The sequence below is a fragment of the Spea bombifrons genome, chromosome 10 (assembly GCF_027358695.1).
Source record: "Spea bombifrons isolate aSpeBom1 chromosome 10, aSpeBom1.2.pri, whole genome shotgun sequence".
In the NCBI taxonomy this organism is placed as follows: domain Eukaryota; kingdom Metazoa; phylum Chordata; class Amphibia; order Anura; family Pelobatidae; genus Spea; species Spea bombifrons.
Window position 1 is genome coordinate 19064489 of NC_071096.1, and position 24707 is coordinate 19089195.

At 45.3% G+C, this 24707-nt stretch overlaps 2 protein-coding genes across 3 annotated transcripts in view; one reads left to right on the forward strand and one right to left on the reverse strand.

Moving 5' to 3' along the window:
- Nucleotides 1–6385, reverse strand: part of NUDT22 (nudix hydrolase 22) — a 35108-nt gene extending 28723 nt beyond the window's left edge. Inside the window, exon 1 of the mRNA XM_053449707.1 lies at nucleotides 6302–6385. The gene's annotated coding sequence lies outside the window, so the exon portion shown is untranslated. The remainder of the gene's footprint in view (nucleotides 1–6301) is intronic.
- DNAJC4 (DnaJ heat shock protein family (Hsp40) member C4) overlaps nucleotides 6373–24707 on the forward strand; it is a 56664-nt gene continuing 38329 nt past the window's right edge. Inside the window, exon 1 of one of the 2 annotated variants that reach the window (XM_053449708.1) lies at nucleotides 6373–6434. The gene's annotated coding sequence lies outside the window, so the exon portion shown is untranslated. The remainder of the gene's footprint in view (nucleotides 6435–24707) is intronic. The other variant, XM_053449709.1, reaches the window with a different exon arrangement.

Sequence of the window (24707 nt, forward strand, 5' to 3'; positions counted from 1 at the left end):
TCTCGCACACACACACACTCAGGCAGTCTCTCTCTCGCACACACACACTCAGGCAGTCTCTCTCTCGCGCACACACACTCAGGCAGGCTCTCTCTCGCATACAGAGACTCAGGCAGTCTCTCTCACACAAAAGAGACTCAGGCAGTCACACATAAATAAGTAAAACCTACTGTAAAAAATGCACTTTGAACAATTTCAAGCTGTTTAGTATAAATAAAAGCAGTTAATCAAAGTCTGGAAAAAGTATGCACTGGTCCTTTTTAGATAATTGATTGTGAGCCACTAAACATTTTTGTAAATCTTCTTGAAAACAAGGTGAAAACTGCAAGAAACTATTTGACTCAAATCGGTATATGCCGTTTTCACCTTTTTTTTTAAAAAAAGTATTTTTTTTTACAAATCTATGATGCCTCCTTTGATGTTTTATCAATTGCATTTGTCACATTAAAAAAATCTCAATCGACTTCTACTCACACATCACGGACCTCCTGTTGCCGTTCCGTAAACACCAACTCATAGTTGGTGGGGACTTTAATACGCTCTGGGACGGATTTCTAGATAGGAGGGGTCCATCTCCGCTGTCTCACCCTCCGCCGAACTCTAGGCGTTTAAAGGACTTTGCGACAACGGCGGCATTAGTTGACACCTGGCGGCTGCTTCATCCTAAGGACCTCGACTACTCTTTTTTTTCCCATCCTCATCAGTCGTACTCGAGGATCGATTATATCTTCGTAGGTCAACATATGGCTAATTCCCTTCATACTTCCCGGATTCATCCCATAATTTGGTCGGACCACGGGGCAGTGGAGTGCGTTCTTCATCTGTCTGATTGGCCCAGAGACGCCAGGCACTGGAGGCTAGACGAGTTCCTGCTGACGGACCCATTGATACTATCGGAAATCAATACAGATCTACGCGAATTTTTTGACTTTAACGAGACCCCAGACATGGATCCTCTCTTGGTTTGGCAAGCCCACAAAGCGTACATCAGAGGTTCCTTCCTCAGAATAAAGGCGCGTTGCCGGAAACTGCGACAAGCGGAGATTGAATCCCTCACGACTAGCTTAACTGATCTGGAGGCCCGACACAAGCGGCTTCTCGATGACTCCCTACTTCGTGATATTGTCCAGACAAGAGGTAAACTGAACCTTCTGCTGAGCCAAGATGTCCTATACTCTTTAAACCTTACCAAACAAAAATTTTTTGAAAAAGCAGATAAGCCAGACTCCATGTTGGCGCGGCGCCTGAGAACGCAACGGAAAATCCAGACTATCTCCAAGATCATTGACCCCCGCAAGAACACCTGGATACACCCGAGGGATATAGCGGCTCAATTTGCTTCTTTTTATCAAGACTTATATAATGGCAACAAAGCTCCGCTGAATCTCCAAGACAGGCGCCCTTTGCACCATTTTCTGGATTCAATCACTCTACCGAGCCTCTCGCAAGCTCAACGGGAGTTCCTCAATGGCCCTGTTACAGAGGAGGAAATTCGGGCAATGCTCTCTACACTGAAGACATCCAAAGCTCCTGGCCCGGACGGGCTCCCGGGGTCATACTACAAGAAATTCCAGGATCTCCTCACTCCCCGTTTGCTGGCCCTTTTTCAAAGATTCCTCAAAGGCGACCCCCCTTCCAGTGAAATGCTGTCGGCAAAAATTGTTGTGATACATAAAGAGGGTAAAGACCCTTCAGCGTGCGGCAGCTACCGCCCTATTTCGCTCATTAATTCGGACATCAAACTATACGCCAAATTGCTCTCAGCTCGTCTGAGTACAGTCATCTCATCCCTGATCCATCCAGACCAAGTTGGTTTTATCCCTAGCAGAGAGGCCCCTGACAACATCCGGCGCACGATAGACCTGATTGAGGCGGCCAAGGCTACTACTCAGAGATCTTTATTATTGGCTCTAGACGCCGAGAAAGCCTTTGATAGAATTGACTGGTCGTATATGTGGGAGGTTCTGGACCGATTTGGCTTTACTGGTAGCTTTCTGAGTGGTATTAAGGCTCTATACAGCCGTCCGACGGCGAAGGTAGCCCTGATGGGCTGTGAGTCTCCTTCCCTGGACATTAAAAACGGCACGCGCCAGGGTTGCCCTCTCTCCCCGCTCCTGTTTGCCTTATGTTTGGAGCCCCTTGCAGCCGCTATCAGAGCCCATCCGGACATACAGGGGGTTGAGGTACACCGTGTGCAATACAAATTAAGCCTGTTTGCCGACGACATTTTGCTAACCTTGACGAACCCCCTAGTCTCTCTGCCTAACCTTTTTCACCTCCTGACGGATTTTTCCCGCATCTCCGGTTACAAGATCAATGACTCTAAGTGTGAGGCGTTGGATGTTAATTTGGAACCGCAGGTACAACGACTTATTGCAGCCAATTTTAAATTCTCCTGGCAGCCTTCGTCTATCAAATATCTGGGCATTCGTGTCACCAGGGACTTTTCGAAGCTTTACCAAGCTAATTATCCGCCTCTCATGGGAGCCTTACGATCGGAGCTGCAACAATGGGCCAGATACAATATATCATGGATGGGGCGCATTTGTGCTGTCAAAATGAATTTACTGCCCAGGCTTCTGTATCTCTTCCGTGCGTTACCCATACCGGTGAAAAGGGAGGAGATCGTGACTTTTCAAGCTACTATCTTTGAGTATGTATGGGCCACGAGAAGGGCTCGTATTAAGAAGTCTACAATGTATAAACCGAAGCAAACAGGTGGATTGGCTGTTCCGGATCTATTTCTGTATTACGTGGCAGCAAGAGTATCTCAGCTAGAAGCCTGGTCTTACCCCACCCGCACCCTCCCCTGGGTAGACATAGAGCAGACGTACTTCCCGAACCACAACCTCGGTCAGATACTGTGGCTGGATAGCCCGACGCAACTATGTCCTTCCTCCTCCGCTACCATTTCGGCTGCACTCCTTCTCTGGCGAACCTGGCGCTTCAAACTTCGTCTGGCGGGTCCGGTATCCCCGCTTACGCCTTTGTTGTCCAACCCGCTCTTTCCGGAAGGCATGCATCCGCCGACGTTTCGGTGGTGGACCGCAGCGGGCTTAACCACTCTTGGCGACCTGGTCCGGGGTGGACAGTTGTTCACTTTTGCAACGCTACGGGAATCCAAAAATATACCTATGTCCGAAACGTTTCGCTATTTACAGGTGCGCCATTTTATACGTTCTTTATTGACTAGGGGCACGATGTCTCCTGTGACGGTCTTTGAACGCCGTTTCCTGGCACGGCGGAGGCTCAAGGGTTCTATATCGACACATTACTCCAGCTTTCTCTCGGTTACATCCGCTCTTCCTCCGTTGTATCGCTCCCAATGGCACAAAGACTTACTCACTACGTACTCTGAAGATGATTGGGACTCGGCCGCGACTACACTGCATAAGATCACGATTAACACACTGATTAAAGAGAGAGCCTATAAGGTGGTTGCAAGGTGGTATACCTCGCCTGTCCAACTGTCACACATGGTGGCGGGCTCCAGTGACTGCTGTTTTAGAGGGTGTGGAGAACGTGGCACCTACCTACATGCGTGGTGGACTTGTAGCTTAGTTCAACCTATTTGGGCCTCTTTTTCCGCCAAGCTGTCAAGAGCTTTAAACACCAACGTACTTTTGACCCCAGAAATTGCACTTCTTCTGATGAATATTCCAGGCAGTACCTTGTCGTCACCTAACAAGCAACTTATCCATAGGATATGTGCGGCTGTTAAACAAGCTATTGCGAGGCGATGGAAGGGTGCCCCTCCAACTCTAGGAGAAATACAGTCTAACATATGGCGTCTCATTACTATGGAAAAGATCTCCGCTAAATTGCATGATGGCATGCCAATGTTCGAGGCTATATGGGAGCCCTGGCTCTCTGCCTACTCTGGTCCTGGGCCGGTTCATTCCTTGCTACATCTATGACCCGAAGAAGGAGGTTCTCCTCTTATTCTTTTTCTCTTTTCCTCTCTTTTCGTTTCTCTTCTCTTCTTCTGTCCCCTTTCCCTACCCCTTATGTGAAGTGTTTGCCGATTACTTGCCCACACACTATGCCTATTTGTTTTGGGCGTTGTCAGTACCCATTTGAGACTTAATGTCCTTGATACTAATCTATGCTGTGCCCCTGTCGCAATTTTGACAATGTTCACGATATGGAATCGTCTGTATTGTGGTATGCGCTCATGTTACTGTGTCAAGATACGCTTTGATGTAACATTTTGACTGTGGCACCTGTCGCTTCTTCTGTGATAAACTGCAAATAAAATACTTTAAACAAAAAAAAAAAAAAAATCTCAATCATCTAAAAAGCACCAGTGCATTAGTCACATTAATTAACTCTGTCCCCAGTTTCCCATAGGCATCTTTGTCACTAAATAGCTTCCCATAGTCCCATGTTTAGCTACAAAGATGCCCATGGGAAACCGGGGACAGAATTTGTTTTCCATAGGCATCTTTGTCACTAAACATGGGACTATGGGAAGCTATTTAGTGACAAAGATGCCTATAGGAAATTGGGGACAGAGTTTGCCTTTGCCCCCGGTCTCCCATAACCATCTTTGTCCCATCCTCCCACTGCCAAGCATGCCCCCAGTTACTTCAACTTACCTGACCGAAGACCCCAATGTGCACTCTGTCGGATTCCCGCTGCCAAACATCTGTGCAATGCAGACAACCCAGCTGCTGCTGCCGGCGTCTCCACCCACCCTCCTCACTGAACGGGGCTGGCACCGCCCACAAAGGTCATTGAGCACTGCTGGTGCTGCCCACAAAAGTTATTGAACGGCGCCGGCTGACTCACTTCTATTTCGAATCGACAGGGGTGGCATTTTAAGAAGCCATTCCCCTTGATCCGAAAAAGAATTGAGTCAGCTGGCCAGCGCGACTCAGTGACCTTCGTGGGCGGTGACAGCCCCGTTCAGTGAGGAGGGTGGGTGGAGCTGCCAGAAAGGAGGATCCAAGTCCCCTGCAGCGCCGCGGGGGATCTGGATCCTAAACCCCATTATAGGCTGCACAGCCACTTTAAGTGGGGGGAAAGTGCGGCCTACAATAGGGTAATTAAGAAACGCTTCGCGCGAACTTATCATTTTTAAGAAATGGTTGAATCCGGCTGAATCCCACCACTGCCCATTACCCATGGAAAGAAATAAAGCAATATTGGTAAAGATCATGCCTATATTGGCTGAGTTCCAGTAGATTGCAAGTTTTCAAGACAACTAGGTCCCTTCTTCAAGCATATTAATTAATTTAAAGCTGGAATTACCTCATATTGATACAGGAATACAGAAACAGCAATCTCAGTGGTAAATGCAAATCCTTGATCACTTTAAGGTGCCAGTGTGAGCTGTACCACATGGCAAAATATGGTACTATAACTGTGCCTGTAAGATTAATCGTGTTAATAGTGTCAAATAAACTCCTTATCACAGTTTAAACTTGAATTAAGGGTGTCAAATCTTTGTTTATAGTTCCTTTCTTTCTCTGTGTGCCCAGAAGTTCTCAATCAATGCAGTTCTATGATACCCAAGGTGAGTGGGTAACTGTGCACCGGCTGCTAAAGTAAGTACCACGCATACCAATTATGCAGATTCTGGCTCCTGTGACCAACTGACGTATACAGAACAACCCCTGCATTTGACTACAAAGCCCAGACAATATTTTTCCCCTCCCACTATCCATATACTTTTTTTGTTACAGTACTTGATGACAGTAATAATACCCACAAGTACAACAGATCAAGCAATAATAGATTAAAGATAAATATTTCCATTAAGCACTAGATCCACACTAACATGTTTTAAAGCAAACATGTATATATCTCAAATTATAACCTAGTGGCTAAGTAACCATGGCCACAAGCATGTTTCAGTGCCCACAACAGCCACACATACATATCGAGCCACGCTCTTACATACACCCTATAAGAGACTGCCTGGGCAGTGCTCTACACGCATACATTTAGTGACCTACACTAAGGTAACCATAACGAATGCTACGAATCAGAGAACCCTTCACTTGTATTTTTCCTGTGACGCTTTTCTCTCTTGTTATTGGTGGACTGTGAGGTAAAAACCATATACAATTTCCGAAAAATGATATTCATTGGTATTCGTATATGTATATGCTAATGTTACATTTCCTGTATACTATATATATATATATATACTATCCCAGAATAGACCGACACTACGTAAATGTATATGCTGACTCCTTTCATACATACACGTTCACAAATTTAATTCCCTATGCTGATCAACCTTGCTTTTTATGTACATATCCATATGTATTGAGCACACGAGCACTGCTCTTACCTGGTATGTTCCTCCACCCGCCTACCACGCACCCATTGGCTACCAACGCCGGCTGCTCTACCACATCATACCATATTACAAAACACTACCGCAAAGCGCACGCGCAAACTCTAGAAGGTGACATCTGCGGACTGTAAGTAGGGATGATACCGGTGTACCCCCCGCGTGTTAGTTTGCTCCTAAGCCGGTAACAGCGATTGCTATGAATATATAATAGTAGCTTCGTAACCTTTAATTAGTGATAAAGGTGCACCAAGTTTTTGTACAAGAAGGTTACGGTCAACGTGTAGCTCCCATTCTACCTACAGAGGGCGCCGGTGAAATAAATCGTACAATCACATTGATGTTATAAAATGTAATGGAAGAGGGTGCGAATACGTCATGCCAACAGGAAGAACTTGACCGGCAGCCCCTAACGGCCTAATCGAGTAGAGGCTTGTTAATTGAAACGTCTATAAGTTGCTTATGGCCAATGAGAGTCGACGTTGTTGTCAGGTGGTTTCGCTCTTATAACTACGTACTCTGTGTCCTGAGGCTTGCTTTAGATGGAAAGCTAGAGGCTGTAGTGCTACTCTTGGTTTATAAATCAAACCAGGATTGGGACATGTTGATAACACAATTATCTGTCTGTTGGCTTCTAAGGGTAGGCTGATAAAAGGGTGTCATTATAAAATCAAGAACGTAGCATCATATACAAGTCGGCTTCCAGTTGTGTAATTAAGAATTTGTCTCCTTGACTTCACTGTACATTATGAAGCTTTTGCAGTAAGAAGAACATGGTGGGCTCAGTGTAATGCATAATAGACTTGGCCAAAAAATTACATTTTTAATTTAATCTTCGGTCCATTTGTTTCCTGGCCTTTGGGATTGTACGAAACTTGGAGAGCTTTTTCAATTCAGAAACAGCATCCATTGTTACCCTCCCACGCTCTCTCATACACACCTCACTATCTCTCACACTCTGAATGACTCCTTTTCTTCTCCAACAACATTCACCTCCCTGTCTCCTTTTTTGCAGCTTAATTCCTTGTCTTGCTTCTTCTCTATTATGCCTTCTTTGTTCTCTTTTGGTCCGCTTCTGCATTATCCAGGCATTCCTGAGCTGTTCTGCAAAAGGGCGGCAACTCTGTGCACAGCCTCTCCACTGATTGGAGAAATAAAAGAAGCTGTTCTTATGGGGTACACCATGGCTCCTCCCTTTTGCAGAAGTACTCCAAGAGACCAAAATAATGCAGATGGGCTCCCAGAGAAATAGAGTTACGGAAATGCTTTTCGTTCTCCACAAATCTATTATTTCTGACGTGGTATGGTACTTCTGCAACAGGGCGCTCTGGGAGGTCTGGTTTGGATAGCGGGGGGAAGTGGATCAAGAAAGAATGCAGAAGAACAAGTGGACCTGAAGAAAAAGAGTTGGTGGAGTAGGTAGGCAGACATTGAGAGAGCGTGAGAGTAAAACAAACTATGAAATGCAAACAAGCTTTCTGTTTAATTTTAGTTTGTTTCATTGAGGGTCCCTCCTCATTTTTGAACATTCGTACAATTTTTTTTTTTAAATTCATACAAATCCGAATGCACAAGTTTAATGCATAGTGAATTAGTGAGACTTCTACCAAATCCCCTTCACCCATTAAATTATGCATTACTCAAGACCAGAATAATATATATATACCGTATTGGCTCGAATATAGGCCGCACTTTTTTCCCCCACTTTAAGTTTTTAAAGTGGGGGTGCGGCCTATATTCGGGGTCTAGCGCCCGACGCCCGGGACATTCAGTCCCGGGCGCCGGGCAGGCAGCGGGGTTAAGATACAGATCCCCCGCAGCGGTGCAGGGGACCTGCATCCTACTGTCTGATACGCTCAGACAGCCTCCCCTGCCAGCACTTCCCACGGGGGGGAGTACCGGCACGGGAGGTTATCTAAGCGTTTTACCTTTGCCCACCCCCGACTTACCGGAGCAGACTCCCGGGTGTCTTGCGGGGCCGGCGGGAGACATTTACGCAATACGCGCATGCAACTTCCGGTACCGGTACCGGAAGTTGCATACGCGTATTGCGTAGATGTCCCTCGCCGGCGCCGCAAGACACCCGGGAGTCTGCTCCGGTAAGTCGAGGAGGGGGGGCAGAGGAGGACAGCGGCAGCGTATCGCGGGGAGGGAGGACAGCGGCAGCGGATCTCGGGGAGGGAGGGCAGCGGATCTCGGGGAGGGAGGGCAGCGGATCTCGGGGAGGGAGGGCAGCGGATCGCGGGGAGGGAGGACAGCGGCAGCGGATCGCGGGGAGGGAGGACAGCGGCAGCGTATCGCGGGGAGGGAGGACAGTGGCAGTATATCTCGGGGGGGAGGACAGTGGCAGTATATCTCGGGGGGGAGGAGGACAGTGGTAGCATATCTCGGGGAGGGAGGACAGTGGTAGCATATCTCGGGGAGGGAGGACAGGGGCAGCATATCTCGGGGGGGGGGACAGAGTGGCAGCATGTTTTTTTTGGTGCTTTTTTAAAGAAAAAAACTTTTTCTTTAAAAAAGCACCAAACTTTTAGGGTGCGGCCTATATACGGGGGCGGCCTATATCCGAGCCAATACGGTATATATATATGTACCATATTTAAAGAAGACATTAATGAGCAGGCACATTTCTTTTATTTCTTATGGGATTCATATTCAACTGTAGATTATAACAGAATGGCACAATCATAAAACAAAACATTGCAACAAAGCAAAAAATGAAATGACCCCTGTTCAAAAGTCTACATACCCTTAGTTCGTAATATTGTATATTGCCCCCTTTAGCATCAATGACAGTGTTCTTTTGTAATAGTTGTCCAAATGCTCCAAATTCTTGCAGGCAACATATCTCCAGGTCATGCATAGTTTTTGGTCGTCTTGCGTGAACCACACATTTGAAATCTCCCCAGAGTGGCTATTAAGGTTAGGAGACTGTAATGGCCACTGAAGAACCTTTACCTCGTTCTGCTGTAACCATTGGAGGGTCAACTTGGCCTTGTGCTTAGGGATCATTGTCGTGCTGGAAAGTCCAGGAGAGTCCCATGCACAGCGTCCATGGGGAAGAATTCAAATTATCTGCCTGTATTTTCTGATAACATGCTACAATAATCTTGCCATGAATTTTCACAAGATTCCCTGTGTTTTAGAGCTCGCACACCCACAAAACGTCGGCGAGCCACCACCATGCTTCACAGTAATTCTTTTCGCTATAGGCCTTGTTGACTCCTCTCCAAAGATAGCGCTTATGGTTGTGACCATAAAGCTCTATTTTGTTTTCGTCACTCCAAATTACAGTGTGCCAGGCTTTTTTTGAGGCATTGGCACAGTAAAGGCTTCTTTCTGGCAACCTGACTATGCAGCTCATTTTTGTTCTAGTATCGTCGTATTATGCTCCTTGAAATAATCACACCGTCTTTTTCCAGAGCAGCCTGTATTTCTCTTGAGGTTTCTTTGTAGAGCTCCCCATATTTTCCATGATTGAACAGTGCTGACTGGCATTTTCAAGACTTTGGATATCATTTTATATCCTTTTCCCATCTTTAGAAAGTTCCATTAACTTATTACGCAGGTAGTTTGTCTTTTCTGCTATCCATGGGTCAATATTTAGCCTGCTCAGTGCATCCTCGTGAGAGCTAACAAACTCATTGACTATATAGACACTAATTGCAATTTAAAAAGCCACAGATGTGGGATATTAACCTTTAATTGCCATTTTAACCTGCGTGTGTTACCTTGTGTGTCTGTAACAAGGCCAAACGGTCAAGGGTATGTAAACTTTTGATCAAGGCTATTTGGGTGATATCTGTTAACATTATGATTTAAAAAGGAGACAAACAAATATGGCTTCATATGATCACTAGCCTTAAATAAGATCAGTCATATTTTCAAAACCAATGCCAACATTTCACATTTTCTGCTAGGGAATGCAAACTTTTGAGCACAACTGTGTGAATGTATATGTCACTGTCAAACAACTCCCCAATATATGTTCAGCAACATCTTCTGAGTGCAGTGATACCACCCATGCATAGGTTTTCCCTGGTTGTTTGGGTGCCAAAGAGACACATTTGGGATGTGTGCAAGTTGGTCTTTGACATTTGGTGATCCCGTGCCCATGCTTATTTGGGACATCTTTGAACCCACCCAATTCGGTTTAGCCAACGAAGCCATATACATTTGAAAACTAGACACCCCAGGGTATTTCAAATGCTGGTATTTTAACTATTTCTATGCACTAATTCCACCACCAGGCTTTGGTAAATTTTGTGGTAGTCATTTGTTGTGTGTTTTTTTCATACACATATTTTAGGTATGAATTCATAGCTCCTGGTATATGTCACCGTCAAACAACACAACAATATGTGTTCGGCAACATCCCCTGAGTACAGTGATACAGTTGTTGGGTTGTTTGGGGGCTAAAAGGCCATATTTGGGAGGTGCGCTTTTTTTTCTATACTCAATTTTGACATCTGGTCAGCCTGCGCCTTTGCCCTATTTGGGACATCTTTGAACCTGGCCAATTCAATTTGCCCCATCAAACCATACATTTTTTTTTAAAGCAAACGCCCCATGGGTAGTTTAAATGCTAGTATTTTAACTCTTTTTCCATTGCCAGTACTTTTGGGAAGATACATCGCTAATTTTAGTACTTATAAACTTTTTATATTTTGGGCCTTTTTAAAAACATTTTATTGGAATAAGTGTGATATTCACTTATTCGTCAGAGTTGTGATACAAATACGAATAAAACCTCATTTGCTGCAGCTGGGGGTGTAGTTTCTAAAAATATATAGTTTTGTTGGCATATTTTAACATCCCAGGCAGCTAGAGCTGTTTAATTGACGGCAGCCATGCATTACATTTTTTTTTTTTAATATTTCAAATAGTCTTTATTTTGTTTTAAATATAAAAACATAGACAGTCACAACGTATTAACATAGAGACAAAAGATGATCGGCACCTTTGTTAGAGGTAAGACAGTACGAAGATCAACTCAAGGACTCTTAACATATGGAATGACCTTACTTTCATGTGCTAAGCCATTTTAGCGAAAATTAGATCAAGAGCAGAAAGAAACCAATTATTATAACAACTAAGACTACATACCTCCATCTCTAATACGGGCGCCCATCTGTTTAATATTTATTCTAGGTATCTTCCCCTTCCAAACATAATTTATAAAGGAGGTATGTAGTATCGTAAGCCAGCTCTGTGGAAATTTTAATGGTAACATTTGGAATAGGTAATTCCATTTTGGCATTATGTAAGAATTAATAGCGTTTACTCTGCCCCACCACAAAAGCTCTACTTTTTGCCAGTCTCTCATAAGTTGGTTTGATATTCTTAATAGGTGTAAAAAAAATTTCTACAATATTATCTGTTTTTTCAGGGATAAGAATCCCAAGATATTCAAATTCTTGTACTTTTGTATTTAGAGAGAAATAGTCATGTAATTTATCCCTACTTTGACGACTGATATTTTTAGCTTAGACTATGGTTTTATCTAAGTTTAGTTTATAGTTGGAAACTAAACTAAACCTGTCCACCTCCTGTAATAAATGTTTCACTGAAATTATAGGGTTTGTTAGAGAAATCACATCATCAGCATAAAGTGAGATTTTAAATTCATCCTATCGATCAAGATACCCGTTATATCGTGATTATCGTGTACTCTCCTGGCAAAAGGTTCTAAAGTGAGAATATATAGAATTGGTGATAAAGGGCAGCCACTGTCTGGTGCCGTTCTAATGGTCGAACCAACTGGAACAAAGCCCCTGACCTACCACTCGTGCGCTAGGATTTGAATAAAGAGATATAATTGCAGAGTAAAACCAACCCGAAATTCTGTCGGAGAGCGGCCTTAAGGAAGCTCCAGCTGACCCTGTCAAAAGCCTTCTCTGTCTCTAATGACAGAGTCAGGAGGGGACATCCAAAGTTTTCAGCATAATCTAGTTCATCAATCAATCGTCTTATATTATTAGTCGAGTCTCCCCCTGGGACAAACCCCACTTGGTCTGGATGGATCAGAATATGTAGTAAATGTTTTAATCTGTTTGCCAATATCGCTGAAAATAATTTGATATCGACATTTATTAGGGCGATAACATGCATTAAATTTAAAGATGTCTTTTGTGATCCTCTAGTCTAGGACAGAAACCTACAATTAAGCATTCACTTGGCTGAAACTGAAAATGCCCCCCCATCTTTAAAAAAAATTAAATAACCACAGATTTATTAAAAATAAGGAGGCGTGGCTAGCTGTTGGGGAAATGGACGCTTGAGACTTGAGCTCCATCGGTCACCCAGTTAGCACCTACACGCTATAATTTGCGACGATGGCACGCAACAAACGACAGTCCTCGACCCAGTCGACTTCTGGGTATGGTGCTGCTTCGTCCGCGCCGTGTCTCAGGGAGTACTTTTGCACACCAGCGGTGTTGGCCTCGCAGACACCTGAGGACCATAAGGCAGCTTCGCCCTTGAGTTCCCGCGAATCCCACAGCGGGGCGGTGGTTGTACCTTGTTGTTCAGCGGACAGAGGTCCCTTGACATCACCACAGAGGGATGTGATATGTTGTATCGCAGACTTCCATCTGAAGGAGCAGATTATGCGCCGGGTGAGGGAGGTGGATTCCTGGACCTACAATGGATCTGGCATCACCTTTTATCAGGATCTCTCAGACATCACCCTCCAGGCCCGTAGAGAGCTACATCCTCTCACTATCGAGCTCCAGTGGTGTGGAATGCAATATTTTTGGGGTTACCCCTTCAACCTCAATGTACGGTCTGGGGCCACTACCTTATACCATCAGGAGTTATCAGCTTTCCTACAGGATTTGCACTTATCAGATATTCTGATTGCAGACTTGAGTTACCACGGGAGCGTGGAGCTGAATCTAGGCATCCAAAGTCTTCAAGTCGGAAGGCGATGGTGACAGGCAGAGCTACTCAGCGCAGGAGGGTGACATCGGTGGTTCCTGACGCTGCGGCCGCAGAGGAGTGATTTCTTCAAAGGGGCCCTGTGAAGGTCCCGGGGGTATGCTTGTACAGACGTAGGTTGGGGGTTCGTGTTCTTTGCCGTTCCGGGGGGGGGCGCAGTGATGCCTTTGGCTGTCCCCAGGCCCATGCTTATGTTTTCCATCTTTAGAGTTGGGCCCTTTCCTTTCCATCTAAGGCTCTGGTGCGTGGTTTTGGTTGGGACCTACTTCTTTGTTTTTCTGGTCTTTTATGTTTTTTTACGTTATTTTTGGGACTGTCATTATGCTGCAGTTTGCTTGGTATTCCCGCCCTCGTGTCTTACAGTCAATAACCAATTTCCTCCTGATGCTTTGACCATCTGCTGAGGGTCCTGAGGGTGGGGATTGCTTTAGAGGTATTTTCGCATTATGTAAGGCAAAAATAATTTTTATTTATATATATATATATTTATATGTTTTTACAGGGGGAGGTGTGTTGTGGAGGAATGAGAGGGAGGTTTGCTTTTCGTCGTTTGTGGGTGGCGGGTTGTTTTCTTTTCCGCTGGTATCCATAAATCGTTATGGGAGATTTGTGCCTTTTTTTGCCCCTTGGGGGTTGCTGTTGCTTGGTTGGAAGCAGGGGCCTTGGGCACGTTGTGATGCACCAGGCCTGTTTCTTAGTGAGTTATGTCATTGCTCACGGTCCGTTTTCCCTGTTTTCAGTTATTATTATTATTATTATTTATTGTTTTATATAGCGCCATCAAATTCCGTAGCGCTGTACAATGGGTAGACAGGACATAACAAGTAGTATGTAACATAACAAATTGACTAACAGAGACAACAGGTGAGGAGGGCCCTGCTCAAACGAGCTTTCAGTCTAGATGGAGTTAGGGTGTATTACACAATTGGTAAAAGTGCCGTTAGGGATAGACCAGTAAAAGTATTGCAGGAGAGGGAGTAGGAAAGGTGAGCAAAAGGAATATGGGAGGGCATTAGTATGCTATGTTGTAACCATCCTTAAAGAAGTAAGTCTTGAAGGATTTTTTTGAAGGAATAAAGGCAGGGGGAGAGATGGATAGACCGGGGGAGGGCATTCCAGAGGATAGGGGGAACCCTTGAGAAATCTTGTAAACGGGCATGGGAGCTAGAAATCAGAGGAGAGGATAGAATGAGATCATTGGATGAGCGGAGAGACCGGTTAGGAGCGTATTTATAGATGAGTGAGGAGATGTAGGGAGGGGAACCGCTGTGAAGGGCTTTGAAAGTAAGAGTGAGGATTTTGAAACGAATCCTGAAGCGCACAGGCAGCCAGTGAAGAGCCTGACAGAGGGGAGAGACGTCAGTAAAGCAATGTGAGAGGAAGATAAGTCTGGCAGCAGCATTCGTGGTGAATTGTAGAGGGGTGAGACGGTTAAGAGGGAGACCGGCTAAGACAGAGTTACAGTAGTCAAGACGGGAGATAATCAAGGCATGGACAAGAGCCTTAGTGGCATGCTGTGTTAGGAAGGCACGGATGTTTTTAAGATGGAGGCGACAGTTTTTAGAGACAGACTGAATATGGGGTGTGAACGAAAGGTCGGAGTCAAGGGTGACACCAAGACAGCGTGCATGAGTAGACGGGGAGATGATGGCACCATTAACATTGAGGGAGATAGATGGGGGAATCTTAGCATTGGAGGGATGGAGGGAAGATGAGGAGTTCAGTTTTGGAGAGGTTAAGTTTCAAGAAACATTCAGACATCCAGGTAGAGACAGATGCAAGGAAGTTAGTTACACGATCTAAGACAGGGAGAGAGATCAGGGGAGGATAGATAGATCTGGGTGTCATCAGCGTACAGGTGGTATTGAAAGGATGAGATCAGTTTGCCAAGGGAGGAAATGTAAAGAGAGAACAGAAGGGGTCCTAAAACTGAGCCTTAGGGTACCCCAACTGAGAGGGGGAGGGGAAGTATTACTGGAGACAGAGACGCTGAAGGTACGATCAGAGAGGTAGGAAGTGAGCCATGATAGAGCAGTATCATGGAGGCCAAGATCATAAAGCATTTGAAGGAGAAGAGGGTGATCCACAGTGTCAAAAGCAGCAGAAAGGTCCAGTAGGATTAGCATGGAGTAGTGGCCCTTGGATTTAGCAGTGAGTAAGTCATTATCAACTTTAGTAAGGGCGGTCTCAGTAGAGTGTCGAGGGCGAAAACCAGATTGAAGAGGGTCAAGCAGGAAGTTGGAGCCTAGAAACGTAGTTAGTTGTATATAAACAATTCTTTCAAGAAGCTTGGAGGTGAAAGGAAGCAGAGAGATGGGACGGTAGTTGGAGAGACCAGTCGGGTCGAGGGAGGACTTTTTCAATGGTAATGGTAGCATGCTTGAAGGACGATGGGACAGATCCAGTAGTGAGGGAGAGGTTGAAGATATGAGTTAGAGTAGGGGACAAGGGTAGATGAAAGAGACTGGGTGGGATGGGGTCAAGGGGGCATGTGGTTGGACAAGAGGAAAGAAGAAGAGCATGTATATCCTCTTCAGTGACAGCAGAGAAATGAGTTACTGTAGTAAGGGGACAAGAGGTCAGTGGGTAGGGGGGCGCATAGTCATAGGGAGGGTGAGGGCAGGGAGGTGACTGTGCAGATATGTCATCTCTGATAGTTTGAATTTTATTATTGAAGAATGTAGCAAAGTCAGATGCATTAAGGTTAGTGGAAGGGGTAGAAGGGTTCGGTAGAAGCAGGGAATCGAAAGTATTAAAGAGTCGCTTAGGGTTTTGGGACAGGGAGTAGATGAGGGAGGTGAAATAGGTTTCTTTAGCAAGGTTAAGAGCAGACTAGTGGGAACTTAGCATAAATATATAGTGCAGAAAGTCAGAGATGGAATTAGACTTTCGCCAACTACGTTCGGCAGTGCAGGAACATCGTCGTAGGTGTCGGGTTACAGTCGTGTGCCAGGGTTGGAAATGTGAACGTCGTGAGGAGCGAGTAGTAACTGGTGCTACATGTTCAAGAGCAGATGTGAGAGTGGAGTTATAGACAGGGGTAGCGTTGTTAGGGCATGACATGTTTGAGATTGGAGAGTGGAGAGGGAGTAAATCGATTGAGAAGTCCTGAAGGTTAATAGAGCTGAGGTCTCTGGTTAGGCGGGGATGGGGTGCAAGGGGGCGAGTATGAGGCAAGATTAGAGATCAGGAAAGGAAGTGGTGGTCAGAGAGGGGGAAAGGGGAATTAGAAAGGTTAGTCTGTTAGACTGTTGCTTTATTGGGGACACAGTGGCTTATATGTTTGCGAGGGAAGGGATCCTTCTTTCTTTGTGGGAGGGAGGGGGTTTTCCATACGTCCATCGCGCTTACACCCTCCGACTGTCAGAGAATTCCCTGCACCGATGCGCGGAACTCTGATCTCTGACAGCCGGGGAAGGTCTGCGCGATGGACGCAGGCAACCCCCGCTGCTAACCGCACCTCCTTCCGTCTGCAGCGGAAGTTGTCTACGCAAATCGTGTAGACGTGTACACGCTGCCCCGGCAACACACCAGGGACTCCCGTAAGGGAGGAGGGCATAAGACAGGAGGATCCAGGTCCCCTGCAGCGATGCAGGGTGTCACGGTCAGGACTACTTGCCAAGCCGTGACTGTGTGGAGGGCGTGGGCATGAAGGGGTTAATAGCACCAGGCCTCTGGATTTACTAACTTGACCCCTTAACAAGGCATAAGTTACACCAAATTAACCCCCAAATCCTGCCTGTATCCCCCCAGGTAGTCTGCCACCACTCACGATTTTGATACCGGATTCGTGAGAAATCCGAATTAGAACCTTTATCTCTATATATATATCAACCCACCCCGGGCAAACAACATATATATATATCCTGTAGAACTCAATAACAATACGGTAACGTGTTATCCTCTCTTAGGGTTTGTGGATATCGATACTAGAGCCCAAAGACAGACTTGGATTATGAATATTTTAATAACAAAAAGACAAAGATTACACAGTGCCAGAATTACAAAAAACAAGACATACAAAAGAAAAATAAAACAGGCAAACAGTTCTTAAAAACAAACGGACTTAAACACAGGACCCTCACTCACGAGTTTCTCCAATAAGTAGGCCTGTGGGAACTCCTTAAGTCCAGATGGTTTCTTATGATGTTGTTCTGATCACAGAATATCGTGGAGTTCTGCTTTGAGGTCGCTGCATTGTCTCTAAATCAGACTTTTGCAAGCAAACGCCCCTCTGGGGAGGATTTGCTCTGAAAAAAACCTTGTCTTATAATCAAGCAAATACGATATATTTTGGCCACCGATCGGTGCATCCCTAGTTTAATGCAGTACCAGCCGGGAGTTCTCAAGAGGGTCTGACGCCATTTTGCATAACTGTGTAATCATCAGTTATGTGAAACTATTGGCCATTATCCCAACATAGTCATCTCCATACCTAAAGGACATAAAGGAATAATGAAACAGAGTGTCTACAGATAATAGCTTATGCATAATCAGTAGCAATGTGTCTTATTTCATCACACATTCCCCAAAGAACAAACCTCATAAAAAAACAGATTTTTTACTTTTGAACAATATTTTTAATTGAGGAGGTGTTTTAAAGTAGCAGGCACCAGTTACATCACAATTCATGATCACAGCAATGGATCATCTAGCAGCATTCTCAGACTTTAATTCTGCCAAAAAGTAATCTGTTACTATGGTAGCATGCATATTACACTGTCCGCTCCATGGGCTGATCATTACCTAAGTACAGCAGTATATTTAACATTAAACAACCAACTTTCCTCTTAAACAGAGATCTTGTGAATTCTGTTGAAAATGCAAGACTTACTCTGGGTACGGCAAGATGGCTGCCTGTTGACTACACTGCAGAAAAGGTTCAAGTGATTGCATAAGTGATTGTCGTCTCCTCAAGTCCACTGAAAGGGTTAAATTGCGTATGATTACTGGAAGCAGAGATACAGTTTTCTATGGTATACATATAAGTTGGGTCAGGGCTCGACAAATCCTAGGTCGCCATTTTGTCCTGGCGCCTAGGTCAGGGACGCCCAACATGCGGCCCGCCGCACTGCAGTGTGCGTGTGTGCGCGGTGTGCGCAAGCTGGCCACCTAATAACTGGTTGGGCTGGCAGACCAACCTTCACGTAGTGTAGCCGCGAGGTGAGGTGGTAAGACGGCCGTGTGTGCATGCCAGCTGCTTTAATTTTTTTAGGCAGCCGGCTTGCACACACCAAATAAGTTCGTGGTCAAGGCAACTTGCTGAAGTTCAAACCGAGCATCAGAATGGGGAAGAAAGGGGATGTAAGTGACTTTGAACGTGGTGTGGTTGTTGGTGCCAGACGGGCTGGTCTGAGTATTTCAGAAACTGCTGATCTACTGGGATTTTCACGCACAACCATCTCTAGGCTTTACAGAGAACGGTCCGAAAAAGAGAAAATATCCAGTGAGCGGCAGTTGTGTGGACGAAAATGCCTTGTTGATGTCGGAGGAGAATGGAGAGGAGGAGGCAGACTGGTTTCAGATTACTGGCAACGGTAACTCAAATAACAACTTGTTACAATCAAGGTATGCAGAATACCAGCTCTGAAAGCACAATACATCGAACCTTGAAACAGTTGGGCTACAGCAGCAAAAGACCACACCAGGTGGCACTCCTGTTAGCTAAGAAAAGGAAATAGGCTGCAATTCGCACAGACCAAAATTGGACAATGGAAGACTGGAAGAAGGTTGCATGGTCTATTGAGTCTCAATTTCAGCTGCGACATTCAGAATTTGGCGTAAACAACATGAATGCATGGATCCATCCCCCTTGTATCACTTTAACTTTAGGCTGCTAGTGGTGGTTTAATGGTGTGGGGGACATTTTCTTGGCATACTTTGGGCCCCTTAGTACCAACTGAGAATCGTTAAAACGCGACAGCCTACCTGAGTATTGTTTCTGACCATGTCCATCCCTTTATGACCACAGTGTACCCATCTCCTGATGGCTACTTCCAGCAGGATAATGCACCATGTCACAAAGCTCACATCATCTCAAACTAGTTTCTTGAAGATGACAATGAGTTCACTGTACTCCAATGGCCTCCACAGTCACCAGATCTCAATCCAATAGAGCACATTTGGGATGTGGTGGAACGGGAGATTCACATCATGGATGTGCAACCAACAAATCTGTTGCAACTGCGTGATGCCATCATGTCAATATGGACCAAAATCTACAAGATGCTGGAAATATTCCTGAGAATGTATTCTAACGAAGACTGAAGGCAGTTCTGAAGTCAAAAGGGGGTCCAACCCGGTACTAGCAAGGTGTACCTAATAATGAGTGCGTTAATAACATAATAAATATATATATGTATGTATATATACACACAATAATGTGCAAAAGTTATAGGCATATGTGAAAAATGCTGTAAAGTAATGCTTTCAAAAATAGACATGTTAATAGTTTTGCTTTTATCATTTAACAAAATGCAATGTAAGTGAGTGAATAAAAGAAACATCTTAATCAAATCAATATTTGGTGCGACCAACCTTCTAAACAGCATCAATTAATTTAGGTACACTTGCGCTCAGTTTTTTTAAGGAACTAGCAGGTAGGTTGTTCCAGACTTCTTGGAAAACTAACCACAATTCCCTCAGTTGCATTTTGTTCTCTCTTCATCTGTTCTCAAACAGACTCAATGATGTTGAGATCAGGGCTCTTTGGGGGCCAAACAATCAATTCCAGGACACCTTGTTTTTCTTTACGCTGAAGATTTTTAATAATTTTGGCTGTATGCTTTAGGTTGTTGCAGAATAAATTTGGGGCCAATCAGATGCCTCCCTGATGCTATTGAATAATGGATTAATATCTGCCTGAGACTATTAATTATGACCAAATCCCAAACTACATGCACCCTGTGTCCCATTAGGCACAGGATGTGTAAGAATTTGCAACATTGCAGTATTGAGAGTTTTCCCAGAGGTGTATATTTACTCCATGGACTGGGGTTTGTGAGTGGACATGGAAGATAATGGGGTAGGTGCTGAGCAGCCAAGACTGCAGGCAGCCACAGACCGTGAATATAGCATGAGTTCCGTGGACATCCTGTCTGTGGAGTGCTCTATGATGATCATGCAATCGAGAAGTGTTTCTGGATTAATCGAGGAGGCTACCCATATGTAGCGGGGGGCCAGAAGCATATTGATATGAAACCCTGCCCAGGTACCAGTTGGGACGCTCTGGCCTCTGAACCCATGGGTGAATAAGGAAAAGGGACCTTGGAGTGTCCTGCATGGATGATGTTTGTGTGAACCTGTGATGAAGGTGCCCAGCCCCTGTATCTTGGGGGCTGGGATTGTTCCAAAGCAATTAGAATAGAATAAGTGTAGTACATGGGATATGTGTTTATCCGTGTTTATTTCCCTCTATCTGATTTCATGCTTATGTAATGGCCACTGGGTTGCACTACAAGTATTGCTGGGACCTGGATCTCCTTATGGTCCCTGTTGCACTGCCAGTATTGGAGGTCCCTTATGGATGAAACACAGTCTATGCAAAATTGTCTGCAGACTAGGCTTCATTTCCTCGCAATCCTGTATACCTTCTGGCTGCTCAAGATAATTTTGATATGAATTCCTGGACTTCCCTTTGCTGTTGGCAATGGTGGTCCTGTGCCTCACATCCCGGAACCCTTGGCTGACGTTGGAGATTTGACAGTGTCACCTTGCATCCATACACTTTTGACTGCCGCTGGGGATAGGACTCATCTGCCACACATCTCTGCATCTCTGGCTGTTGGTGGAGAAGGGGCTTTCACTGTACAAGGGGTTCTGTTACCTCATGTCGCTGCACCTTCGGCTGCTGCTAGCAATGGGGTACTTGCATATCGCATACCTCCACCACCAATTGCCATTGGGAATGGGGCTTTTCCGTTCTACTGGTCTGCAATTCTGTCTGCCACTGGGAATGGGGTACTGTCACCTCACATCTGTACACCTCTGACTGTCACTGGGGTTAGGGCTTTTGCACCTCATGTTGTTCCCTGTCATATTCTCTGAGCCATTCCAACACATGCAAGTACACATGTGTCCTTCCATCAGGACAGACACAACCCAAAGTAGTTTCAAGTCCAGGATGTGGTCCAAAAAGAGCTGGCACCTCACTCTCAACACCTCTTTGGAGAAACATTATGGTTTGAGGACGTTGTGTTTCTTGAGCAGACATCCCACTTGTATTGGTTCTCCAGAAGGGCTGTGAACAACATTTGCTTAAGGGCAACATTAACCCCTTACTGACAAGACCGTTTCTTACTCGTAGTACATTTTGGGACAAAGGCTCTTTTAACATTTTTCAGTGTTGCTGTTTAGCTGTAATTTTTTTCTTTCTCATTTTGTGCATCCACACACATTATATATTGGTTTTTTTTCAGGACAAACAGGGCTTTCTGTATATATATCATTATTTGTATCATATCATCTTATTTACTATTTTAAAAAAATGATAAATATGGTGCTTTTTGAAAAAAAATTACTTTTTCTCACTTTTTCCCCCAAAGCTGGTCATTTTGCCCCATGTGCTATTTCGGGTATCTTTGAAGCCGGCCAATGCAATTTACCCCATCAAACCATATATTTTTGAAGGTGTTTTAAAAGCTGGTATTTTAACCCTTTACATGCACTAATTCTACCACCAGCCTTTGTCAAACTATATGGTAGTAAAACATTTTGTATTTTTTTCACACACGTTGTACTTCAGGTATGAATTTACCACTCCTGTTATATGTCACTGCCAAACAAAACCCCATATATGTTCAGCAACATCTCCTGAGTGCAGTGATACCCCACATGCATGGTTGGGAGGTGAAAGGCCACCTTTGTGAGGTGCGTCAGTCTGTGCCCACGTCCCATATTTTGGACATATTTGAAGCCGGCCATCTTATCATACATTTTTTTAAAGCTAGACATTTATAATGCCAATATTTTAACTCTTTCCATGCGGGAATTTTTGTGAAGATATAGCCTGAATTGTTGGGCTTGCTCATAAAAAACTTATATATAATTATATATTACCGTATTGGCTCGAATATAGGCCACACTTTTTTCCCCCACTTTAAGTCTTTAAAGTGGGGGTGCGGCCTATATTCAGGGTTAGGCCGCAGGCAGGCAGCGGGGTTAGGATACAAATCCCCGCAGCGGTGCAGGGGACCTGTATCCTACTCTCCGATACGCTCAGACAGCCTCCCCTGCCAGCACTTTCCACAGGGGGGGTGCCGGCACGGGAGGTTGTCTAAGCGCATCGTGCGGAGGGTCACCGGCTGCGGCGATGCGGGTAAACAGCCTCTGCTGCCGGCACGTCTGCACGATGTGCTTTAACAATCTCCCTTGCCGGGAATTCCCACGGGGGGAGTCCCGGCAAGGGAGATTGTTAAAGCACATCGTGCAGATGTCCCGGCATCGGAGGTTGTTTACCCGCATCGCCGCAGCCTGTGACCGTCCGCACGATGCGTTTTACCTCTGCCCCCAAGACTTACCAGAGCAGACTCCCGGGTGTCTTGCGGGGCCGGCGGGGGAGATCTACGCAATACGCGCATACAACTTCCGGTGCCAGCACATCCGCTGAGTGCCGGCACCGGAAGTTGTATACGCGTATTGCATAGATGTCCCCCGCCGGCCCCGCAAGACACCCGGGAGTCTGCTCTGGTAAGTCGGGGGGGGCAGAGTGGCAGCATATCTCGGGGGGGGGCAGTGGCAGTATATCTCGGGGGGGCCAGTGGCAGCATATCTCGGGGGGGGGAGGACAGTGGCAGCATATCTCGGGGGGGAGGAGGAGGAGGATAGTGGCAGCATATCCCGGGAGGGGGAGGACAGTGGCAACATATCTCGGGGGGGGAGGAGGACAGTGGCAGTATATCTCGGGGGGAGGAAGACAGTGGCAGCGTATCTCGGGGGGGGGGACAGTGGCAGCATATCTCGGGGGGGGAGACAGAGTGGCAGCATGTTTTTTTGGTGCTTTTTTAAAGAAAAAAACTTTTTCTTTGAAAAAGCACCAAACTTTTAGGGTGCGTCCTTTATACGGTGGCGGCCTATATCCGAGCCAATATGGTATATATATATATATATATATATATATATATATATATATACTTTTTTGGTGACAGTGGGGAATTATTTTTACATGTTACCATATTTAAATTTTTTTATTTTTTTTTTTACTTATCACACTGATTAGTGAGCTGGGCGTCATTGACCTTGCATGGTTTAATGCAGTAGCTGCAAAGTATAAATGACAATGTATAAATATTACATAGTGGCTGCAGGTAGATATGACAATATATAAATATTACTTGCTCCTGAGAAGCAAGAGTGGCCAATAGTGGCTGGAGGTAGACATGACAATGTATAAATATTACATAGTCCAGGTTGGCAGGGTGGAATCCTGACAGTACCCCCTCCTCAAGGAGCAGCATCTGGATGCTCCTAGGACTGTTGAGAGGCAGTATCCAGATCTGTGGTAAGTTCTCCTAGCCCTAGCACGTAGAGCTTTTTCAAATACCTGTAGGTCAACTTTAGTCCCATTAGAAGCCACCAAACAATCTGGAGGCAGAGCATCTGTAGTGCTGGCCTGGGGTTTATTAAAACCAGATACTGGATTAACAAATAAGGGGCACATTTACGCTTGTTTTCTTTCTTTATAGTACCACACCAGGTACTATGAAGGTGCCAAGGACATAAGGTTCAATGGAGGGTTGAGGGGCGTTTCGGGAACTGGAATGAGTCGAGACTCATACATGGCTCAGCTGATCAGAATAATTAAACGGGTGCTCCTGAGAGGGAAGGGTGGACACTAGTGGCACTATGAGGAAGGTGACTGCTCTATCCCTGGGGAGAAGATGTCAGCGAAAGCACCCCCATTTTGGCAGAAGTTCACCACAGTGGCATCTCATACTTGGGGGGCATATGGCCAGTACTTACGCCGGGGGCTTCTATGACGGAGCACCAGCATCACAAGACCTTCCGGTGTTCCACCATAGAAGCCCCTGTGGAAGTGCTGGCAGCAGCGGAGTCTGCCAGAGACGAGGATCCAGGTCCCCTGCAGCGCTGCTGGGGATCTGGATCTTAGTCTTGTAGTCAGACCTCTATTTGAGGTCTGATTAGAAGAGGGTCTCGAATATAGAGGAGTAGTCAAACTTGTCTTATAATCTAGCAAATACGGTATTTCAGCCATCCCTACCCAGCACCCAGGTTGATCACCCGCAGGATTTGTCCGAGCACTCAGATTACACACAGACACGGGACTTGCCCCGACTGCATCCACAGGACTCACCCCACACACAGAATGCAGCCACAGTAGTCTTCTCTCAGTCTGAGCACTGTTCTCAGTCTTTATTCATTCTATACCCTTTAGGCCCAAAACAGTAATCAGAATATACACATATACACTAGTATTACAACTCCCTGCCCAGAAACACTTACATAT